The sequence below is a fragment of the Staurois parvus genome, unplaced genomic scaffold, assembly GCF_062004578.1.
Source record: "Staurois parvus isolate SC_StPar_1 unplaced genomic scaffold, SC_StPar_1.0 ptg000251l, whole genome shotgun sequence".
Lineage (NCBI taxonomy): Eukaryota > Metazoa > Chordata > Amphibia > Anura > Ranidae > Staurois > Staurois parvus.
Window position 1 is genome coordinate 312,207 of NW_028318047.1, and position 10,573 is coordinate 322,779.

Consider the following 10,573-nt stretch of genomic DNA (forward strand, 5'->3'; position numbering starts at 1 on the left):
GGAAGGAACCGTAGGGCCACACATCCTCCCCCTAGACTTCAGGTAAGGCCCGAGGACCCACACCCTCCATCCGTGAAAAACACACACATAAGAACAGAAAAAGTGACAAGACGTGGGAGTGATTAAATTAAATAAATAGAAAATAAAAAAGTGGTACCGTGCCAAATAGTGCACAGACCAGGCCCTGAGGCCTGTAGCAAAAATTGCCCCGGACTTAGCCAAAAGACCTGGTCCTTAAGGCGCTGTGCAAAAAGAAGTGAAAAACAGTGGCCATGTGTCATTTTCACACCGTGGGGTCCCACACCCAAGTGTTACTAGTGACACCCCTGAGAGCGTCTTCCCCAGGGGGCACTGAGTTTGCGGACTTTTTGCGTTCCCAGCCCCAGGCCAGACCAAGGTAGATCCGTCCGAATCAGGAGGTACTGGGTCTTTCCAGCTTCACCAGAGGAATTACTCCCAAGGCCCCAGAGCTCATCATGGCGCTCCCTGGTTTCTGTCCCTCCGGTTCAGCCTTCCGGACCCCCATCATACCAGTGAGGGTACTATACAACAACCATCCCCGCAAAGCTAGAATGGTCGGGAGCACCCCCACTGGACACTGATAAGAACAGATACTACACTTGATCTTAGCCAAAAGGCCGAGAAGCGATAAAATCTAATCCCGAACTCAAGTTTGGTGCATTCAAAAAAACGACTGTAAACTCAACTGCCTGTAAATGACGATGTGTACATGGACACATAGGAAAACATTAGGGAGAGTTCAGGGGCTGCTGAAAAAACGCAGAAAAGCTCCTGAACGTCAGTTTATCAGCTGCAGTGTACATGGAGCCTTATAGCTTTATACATAACTGCACAAGTGACCAGCAAATTCTTTGGGAAATATAACAAATCCTTGTCTAGTCTGCCTGGATTTGTTGTCTTGTTATAAATAAGTCTGTTTGATAAGCAAATACGAACTGTAGGCTAAGGGTCCAGCTAAATCCAGTGACTGGCTGCAGTAATGAACCTCTGTGCTATTTTACTGAAGGATGAAAAATTAAAATGTATATTTATGCTGCCAAAATACCAGCATTTAAAGGCATATCTGTTATTTATACATAACAACTGACAAATGCATTGTTGTTGCAATAAAATATAAGCTGTCATATTCTATGTAAAATATACCAAAATGATAAATAATTCATATAAATCATAATTACTGCACTGAGCTCATAAAACAATCCCATTAGTAGTTTACCCAAAGAAGGCTCCCATGCTGCCTCTATAAAAGGAAAACCTTATGAAAAATGTATGTGTCTGTCACAGGCTCCTAGATGTCAGTCAATTCAGCCCAGCGCTGTGTATTTTCCATGTTTCTAATGACACTGGAGTGCTTCACATTCTAATTGGAAGGTGAGAAAGTTCAGTGGGGAACAGGCAAATGCCTCAGGTAATTATATATGTAGTGTTCAAGGACAAACAAGGGTTATTCATCAAAATGACAGCAAACACAAATAAAACTATAGCACAAATACATCTAATCATATCAAATGTAATCCTGTATTATATGTCAATGTACTTGTGTCAGATAGAAAGTAGAAACAGTCACCCGACATGAACAGTTCAAAGAAGAACAATGACTGTGTTTTATTTGAATCAATTTATTGACATGGAATTTATATTTCAATTTTTTTATTGAAAGATAGGCATACAGTGGCAAAAAGAGAGATGGTAACAAATTCCACCTACATGGTGAAACGAAACATGTGACCACAAACATAGAACAAATAAGCACATGATTGACATGGAATTTAGATACTGTTATCTAGGCAGTTATTGCCAATTCAGAAGGTTATAGAGGGCCATAACTGTGGCCCCTGACCATTCCAAAAAGTCACACATAATATTCAGTATATTACAGAAGACTGTTTGAGCTTTTGGACATACTAAGGGAGATGAAAGGTGTGATTGAAGTCTGAAGACACACAGCAAGGTACATTAAATAAACTGTGTGTCTCTGAAGTTGAATAATGTCCTTGCTATAAGTGTAGGCCATTTACATACCTCATGAAGCCTGATTGGAGTATTTCTAGGATGTTGCTAAGCTCGGCCTAATCATTACTGCTCACCTCCACCATCACAGGAGTGAGATTTTTCTCTGATTCAGACCCCTTCACATGCTCTCTCTCCCCCCTGATGCAGCAGCCCTGAGTTCAGCATCTGAGGGCTCACTTCTGTGATGGAGGAGGTGAATAGTAATGACCTACATTTATAGCAAGGGTATTATTTGTTTTTATCTACAGACACCCCTTATCTGCATTGGCAGCTTTCTGGTAAAGGTGAACTATCCCTTTAACGTAATGGAAAATCTCCTTTTAGAATATGAAACAGGTATCTCCTTAGGAATAGTTGCCCTTATTCCCCATTCCACAGATAGCTGTGAAATTTTAGATTTAATATCACCTTGTAATCTAGTGGGTATGTGGGTCACCAAGCCAGCTATAGAAGCTGAATCTTCTTGGCAGGTTACACACACAAAACCTTTATACCCTAGGGAACATTTTGGCTATATATGCTTAATATATTTTAGTAAATAAGGTGAAGTTGCATTAATTATCTTAATTATCTAATTAATAGCTATTATCTTAAATTGAGGTTAAAAAATGTTTTGTTTTGTTTTGCTTTTGCATGATTGAATGATTGCAATGAAAGCAACATTCATTTTCCAAAAGGAACTCTCACTTTTAAAATTGAAAATGTTCTACCTCTTCAGTAAATCAACCAAATATACACTATATTGCAAAAGTATTGGACCACCCCCTCCAAATCATTGGATTCAGGTGTTCCAATCACCTCCATAGCCACAGGTATATAAATTCAAGCACCTAGGCATGCAGACTGCATCTACAAACATTTATGAAAGAATGGGTCACTCTCAAGAGCTCCGGGAATTCAACCATGGTATCGTGATAGGTTGCCACCTGTGCAATAAGTCCATCCCTGAAATTTCTGTGCTACTAAATATTCCACAGTCAACTGTTAGTGGTATTATAACAAAGTGGAAGCAACTGGAAACATCAGCAACTCAGCTATGAAGTGGTAGGCCACGTAAAATGACAGAGCGGTGAAGCGCACAGTTACTGTCTGCAGAGTCAATAGCTAAAGACCTCCAAACTTTGTGTGGCCTTCAGATTAGCAAAACAACAGTGCATAGAGACCTTCATTGAATGGGTTTCCGTGGCCGAGCAGCTGCATCCAAGCCTTACATCACCAAGTGCAATGTAAAGTGTCGGATGCAGTGGTGGACTCTAGAGCAGTGGAGACGTGTTCTCTGGAATGATGAACCACACTTCTCTGTCTGGAAATCCAATTGGCGGTTGCCAGGAGAAATCTACTTGCCTGACTGCATTGTGTAAAGTTTGGTGGAGGGGGGATTATGGTGTGGGGTTGTCTTTCAGGGGTTGGGCTTGGCACCTTAGTTCTAAGGTGTCAGCATACCAAGGCATTTTGGACAATTTCATGAATGAGTGAATTTGGGGTGGAGGATCTCGACTGGCCTGCACAGAGTCCAGACTTCAACCAGATAGAACAACTTATAGATGAATTAGAGTGGAGACTGAGATCCATCAATGCCTGACCTCACAAATGCGCTTCTGGAAGAATGGTCAAACATTCCCATAAACACACTCCTAAACCTTGTGGACAGCCTTCCTAGAATAGTTGAAGCTGTTATAGCTGCAAAGGGAGGGCAAACTCTATATTAAATCCTACAGACTGGGATGCCATTAAAGTTCATGTGTGTGTGTAAAGACAGGCGTCCCAATACTTTTGGCAATATAGTGTATATATTATGCCAGAGAATTGCTTTCTAAAAGATTGTTAAAATCTTTCAAATTTTGCTTTTAACGGCATATTATTTAGAATAAAAATGTTATAGTGACAGCACATTAGGCCAACTTCGTCATTACATTTTATACATTCCAAAATACTTTAAGAAATTTTTATATATGAATCACTAATATAAAAACTTGTGAGTCAGCCTGCAAAAATATCAAGCTTTTTTTCCTAGTGCTGTATATCCCCCAAATCATGAAGTTTTACTGTTCGATACGTACAATGAAAATTGTTTCCATTCCTTCAGAACACAAAAAATGTATCATTGGTGGAAAAACACTAGTCCATATTGTGACTCTACCTTTTAAAAAAATCTGGGAGGATTATTTGTAGAGATGAGCGAAGAAATGAAAAATTAGATTCGACTGATTCGGCGAATTCGTGGACAATATTCGATTCGAGTCGAATAAATTCGCTGTGAATTTAACTTAAAAAAGGGTGTTTCTAGGCTTCAGAGAGACTTAATATTAGTGCAGAACACTGTACCTTTAATTTAAATGCCCTTGGAGTCTGCTGGGGAAGAGAAATAATACTGTCAGTCAGTATGACATGCAGATGAGTGCCGTCGATCTTAGAATCACCGCACACTTCACTCATTTGGGCAGTCACGGGGCCAAAACCAGAGTGTGGAGCCACAGTGTGGCGGTGGAGGCAGCAGCAATGGGAGGCCATACAGCACCCTATGACAAAAATGGAAACCACCAGCAGTGTGAGGAGACCTGAAAGTGGCACATGGCAGAGTGTGGCGATAGAGACAGCAGCAATGGGAGGCCGTACAGGGACCCATGACACACTCTGGACCTGGCAGCAGCATGAGGAGGCGGTACAGGGGCCCATGACAGATTACGGGCCTGGCAGCAGCATGAGGAGTCGGTACAGGGGCCCATGGCAGATTACGGGCCTGGCAGCAGCAATGGGAGGCCGTACAGGGACCCATGACACACTCTGGACCTGGCAGCAGCATGGGGAGGCGGTACAGGGGCCCATGACAGATTACGGGCCTGGCAGCAGCATGAGGAGTCGGTACGGGGGCCCATGACACACTCTGGACCTGGCAGCAGCATGAGGAGGCGGTACAGGGGCGCATGACAGATTACGAGCCTGGCAGCAGCAACTTGGACAGGAGGACGTTCAGCTTCTGCACCGTCGGGTGCGTGCTCGCAAACTGTTGTCTCTTGGAAACGGATTCCAAGAAAGACTGCTGACGGAATCCGTGAAGATGAGTAGCAGGAGAAGGAGCATCTGAACGAGCGGAATATGCCAACAAGCGACAACAGGGGCCCATGACAGATTACGGGCCTGGCAGCAGCATGAGGAGTCGGTACGGGGGCCCATGGCAGATTACGGGCCTGGCAGCAGCTATGGGAGGCCCGTAATCTGCCAGCACCCTATGACAAAAAATGGAACCCACCAGCAGTGTGAGGAGACCTGAAAGTGGCACATGGCAGAGTGTGGCGATGGAGACAGCAGCAATGGGAGGCCGTACAGGGACCCATGAGAGACTCTGGACCTGGCAGCAGCATGAGGAGGCGGTATAGGGGCCCATGGCAGATTAGGGGCCTGGCAGCAGCTATGGGAGGCCCGTAATCTGCCAGCACCCTATGACAAAAAATGGAACACACCAGCAGTGTGAGGAGACCTGAAAGTGGCACATGGCAGAGTGTGGCGATGGAGGCAGCAGCAATGGGAGGCCGTACAGGGACCCATGAGAGACTCTGGACTTGGCAGCAGCATGAGGAGGCGGTATAGGGGCCCATGGCAGATTAGGGGCCTGGCAGCAGCTATGGGAGGCCCGTAATCTGCCAGCACCCTATGACAAAAAATGGAACACACCAGCAGTGTGAGGAGACCTGAAAGTGGCACATGTTTGGGGCATGATTCATGGCGGATTTAGTCAGTTGTGTCAGGAACTGGTGGTTTGAAATCCAGACTAATCCACGCCTGATTCATTTTCACAAACGTGAGTCTCTCCACACTTTGGGTGGACAGTCGTGTCCTCCGCGGAGTTGCAATACCTCCTGCCGCACTAAACACGCGCTCCGATGCCACGCTACTGGCCGGGCATGACAGCCTTTCAAGGGCAAATTCAGCTAGTTGGGGCCAAAGGTCAAGTTTCGTTGCCCAGTAGTCAAGGGGATTGTCTACCTCGGTTGGCAGGGTGCTGTCCAAGTAGGCCTAAGCCTGTTGTTTGAGGTCCTGCTCCAGGTCCACCTGATGCTGCTGCTGCTGCTGCGGCTGGTTAGTAGTTTCCTCACTGCGCTGGTGAAGAAAGCTACTCATCATCGACTGCAGACTGAGGCAGCCGCTGCTGGTGGAGCTGCCACTGCTCCTACCACCCCACCCCTCCCCTGCTGCCATGGCAGCGGAACACGAGCGCACAGGGCCCACAGTGTCTGAGGATGGACGTTGGCGCAGACAGGCAGAGACCAGCTGACTACATAGGTGTTTTTTATAGTACGTTATTTTGGCCTCCCTCTCAGCAGGTGTGAAAAAGGCCACCATTTTTGAACGGTAGCGAGGGTCCAACAAGGTGGACAGCCAAAAGTCATCCCTCTGTCTGATGGTTATTATTCGGCTGTCGCTACGCAAGCAACCGAGCATGCTATGGGCCATTTGTGCCAAGGAATGCGAGGGACTCCCTGCCTCCATCTCCACAGCATACTGCCACGGTGCGTCTAGGTCCTCTGTCTCCTCTTCCTCCTCCTCTACCAGATGCTCCTGCTCCTCCACTCCTGTCCGCTGAGTGGAAAAACCACCCATTTCACTCAATAATTCCTGAGCACCAATGTCCTCCTCTACCTCCTCCTCTTCTTCCAGTCCTGCCCCCACAGGGGCCATGTGGCGTTGAGATCTGTGCGCCACGTCTACCGCACCCTGACCAGCCATTGTTAACAGCATTTGTTCCAGGACGTGCAACAGAGGAATGACGTCGTTCATCCCATAGTCCTGCCGACTCACGAATAGCGTGGCCTCCTCAAAGGGCCTGAGCAAGCGCAGGTGTCACGCATGAGCTGCCAATGGCTGACATCTAAGTTACACAGGGAGTACCTTTATCTGCTTTTAACATCAGGAAATCTGTGATGGCCTTTTGCTGTTCGTAAAGGCGGTCTAACATATGTAGGGTTGAATTCCACGTTGTTGCAACGTCACAGCATGAGGAGTCGGTATAGGGGCCCATGGCAGATTAGGGGCCTGGCAGCAGTTATGGGAGGCCCATAATCTGCCAGCACCCTATGACAAAAAATGGAACACACCAGCAGTGTGAGGAGACCTGAAAGTGGCACATGGCAGAGTGTGGCGATGGAGACAGCAGCAATGGGAGGCCGTACAGGGACCCATGAGAGACTCTGGACCTGGCAGCAGCATGAGGAGGCGGTATATAGGGGCCTACGGCAGATTAGGGGCCTGGCAGCAGCTATAGGAGGCCCGTAATCTGCCAGCACCCTATGTCAAAAAATTCAACACACCAGCAGTGTGTGAGGAGACCTGAAAGTGGCACATGGCAGAGTGTGGCGATGGAGACAGCAGCAATGGGAGGCCGTACAGGGACCCATGACAGACTCTGGACTTGGCAGCAGCATGAGGAGGCGGTATATAGGGGCTTATGGCAGATTAGGGGCCTGGCAGCAGCTATAGGAGGCCCGTAATCTGCCAGCACCCTATGTCAAAAAATTCAACACACCAGCAGTGTGAGGAGACCTGAAAGTGGCACATGGCAGCAGAGTGTGGCGATGGAGACAGCAGCAATGGGAGGCCGTACAGGGACCCATGACAGACTCTGAACTTGGCAGCAGCATGAGGAGGCGGTATATAGGGGCCCATGGCAGATTAGGGGCCTGGCAGCAGCTATAGGAGGCCCGTAATCTGCCAGCACCCTATGTCAAAAAATTCAACACACCAGCAGTGTGTGAGGAGAAATGAAAGTGGCACATGGCAGCAGAGTGTGGCGATGGAGACAGCAGCAATGGGAGGCCGTAAAGGGACCCATGACAGACTCTGAACTTGGCAGCAGCATGAGGAGGCGGTATATAGGGGCCCATGGCAGATTAGGGGCCTGGCAGCAGCTATAGGAGGCCCGTAATCTGCCAGCACCCTATGTCAAAAAATTCAACACACCAGCAGTGTGTGAGGAGAAATGAAAGTGGCACATGGCAGCAGAGTGTGGCGATGGAGACAGCAGCAATGGGAGGCCGTACAGGGACCCATGACAGACTCTGAACTTGGCAGCAGCATGAGGAGGCGGTATATAGGGGCCCATGGCAGATTAGGGGCCTGGCAGCAGCGATAGGAGGCCCGTAATCTGCCAGCACCCTATGTCAAAAAATTCAACACACCAGCAGTGTGTGAGGAGAAATGAAAGTGGCACATGGCAGAGTGTGGCGATGGAGACAGCAGCAATGGGAGGCCGTACAGGGACCCATGACAGACTCTGGACTTGGCAGCAGCATGAGGAGGCGGTATATAGGGGCCCATGGCAGATTAGGGGCCTGGCAGCAGCTATAGGAGGCCCGTAATCTGCCAGCACCCTATGTCAAAAAATTCAACACACCAGCAGTGTGAGGAGACCTGAAAGTGGCACATGGCAGAGTGTGGCGATGGAGACAGCAGCAATGGGAGGCCGTACAGGGACCCATGACAGACTCTGAACTTGGCAGCAGCATGAGGAGGCGGTATATAGGGGCCCATGGCAGATTAGGGGCCTGGCAGCAGCTATGGGAGGCCCGTAATCTGCCAGCACCCTATGTCAAAAAATTCTACACACCAGCAGTGTGTGAGGAGACCTGAAAGTGGCACATGGCAGAGTGTGGCGATGGAGACAGCAGCAATGGGAGGCCGTACAGGGACCCATGACAGACTCTGGACTTGGCAGCAGCATGAGGAGGCGGTATATAGGGGCCCATGGCAGATTAGGGGCCTGGCAGCAGCTATGGGAGGCCCGTAATCTGCCTGCACCCTATGTCAAAAAATTTAACACACCAGCAGTGTGAAGAGACCTGAAAGTGGCACATGGCAGCAGACTGTGGCGATGGAGACAGCAGCAATGGGAGGCCGTACAGGGACCATGACAGACTCTGGACTTGGCAGCAGCATGAGGAGGCGGTATATAGGGGCCCATGGCAGATTAGGGGCCTGCCAGCAGCTATGTGAGACCCGTAATCTGCCTGCACCCTATGTCAAAAAATTTAACACACCAGCAGTGTGAAGAGACCTGAAAGTGGCACATGGCAGCAGAGTGTGGCGATGGAGACAGCAGCAATGGGAGGCCGTACAGGGACCCATGAGAGACTCTAGACTTGGCAGCAGCATGAGGAGGCGGTATATAGGGGCCCATGGCAGATTAGGGGCCTGGCAGCAGCTATAGGAGGCCCGTAATCTGCCAGCACCCTATGTCAAAAAATTCAACACACCAGCAGTGTGTGAGGAGAAATGAAAGTGGCACATGGCAGAGTGTGGCGATGGAGACAGCAGCAATGGGAGGCCGTACAGGGACCCATGACAGACTCTGGACTTGGCAGCAGCATGAGGAGGCGGTATATAGGGGCCCATGGCAGATTAGGGGCCTGGCAGCAGCTATGTGAGGCCCGTAATCTGCCTGCACCCTATGTCAAAAAATTAAACACACCAGCAGTGTGAAGAGACCTGAAAGTGGCACATGGCAGCAGAGTGTGGCGATGGAGACAGCAGCAATGGGAGGCCGTACAGGGACCATGACAGACTCTGGACTTGGCAGCAGCATGAGGAGGCGGTATATAGGGGCCCATGGCAGATTAGGGGCCTGCCAGCAGCTATGTGAGGCCCGTAATCTGCCTGCACCCTATGTCAAAAAATTTAACACACCAGCAGTGTGAAGAGACCTGAAAGTGGCACATGGCAGCAGAGTGTGGCGATGGAGACAGCAGCAATGGGAGGCCGTACAGGGACCCATGACAGACTCTGGACTTGGCAGCAGCATGAGGAGGCGGTATATAGGGGCCCATGGCAGATTAGGGGCCTGGCAGCAGCTATAGGAGGCCCGTAATCTGCCAGCACCCTATGTCAAAAAATTCAACACACCAGCAGTGTGAGGAGACCTGAAAGTGGCACATGGCAGAGTGTGGCGATGGAGACAGCAGCAATGGGAGGCCGTACAGGGACCCATGACAGACTCTGAACTTGGCAGCAGCATGAGGAGGCGGTATATAGGGGCCCATGGCAGATTAGGGGCCTGGCAGCAGCTATGTGAGGCCCGTAATCTGCCTGCACCCTATGTCAAAAAATTTAACACACCAGCAGTGTGAAGAGACCTGAAAGTGGCACATGGCAGCAGACTGTGGCGATGGAGACAGCAGCAATGGGAGGCCGTACAGGGACCATGACAGACTCTGGACTTGGCAGCAGCATGAGGAGGCGGTATATAGGGGCCCATGGCAGATTAGGGGCCTGGCAGCAGCTATGTGAGGCCCGTAATCTGCCTGCACCCTATGTCAAAAAATTAAACACACCAGCAGTGTGAAGAGACCTGAAAGTGGCACATGGCAGCAGAGTGTGGCGATGGAGACAGCAGCAATGGGAGGCCGTACAGGGACCATGACAGACTCTGGACTTGGCAGCAGCATGAGGAGGCGGTATATAGGGGCCCATGGCAGATTAGGGGCCTGCCAGCAGCTATGTGAGGCCCGTAATCTGCCTGCACCCTATGTCAAAAAATTTAACACACCAG

At 49.2% G+C, this 10,573-nt stretch overlaps 1 pseudogene; it reads right to left on the minus strand.

The window, feature by feature from the left end:
- Positions 1-534: 534 nt before the first annotated feature.
- On the minus strand, positions 535-650 carry LOC149459617 (U2 spliceosomal RNA; annotated as a pseudogene).
- Between the last annotated feature and the right edge of the window lie 9,923 nt (positions 651-10,573).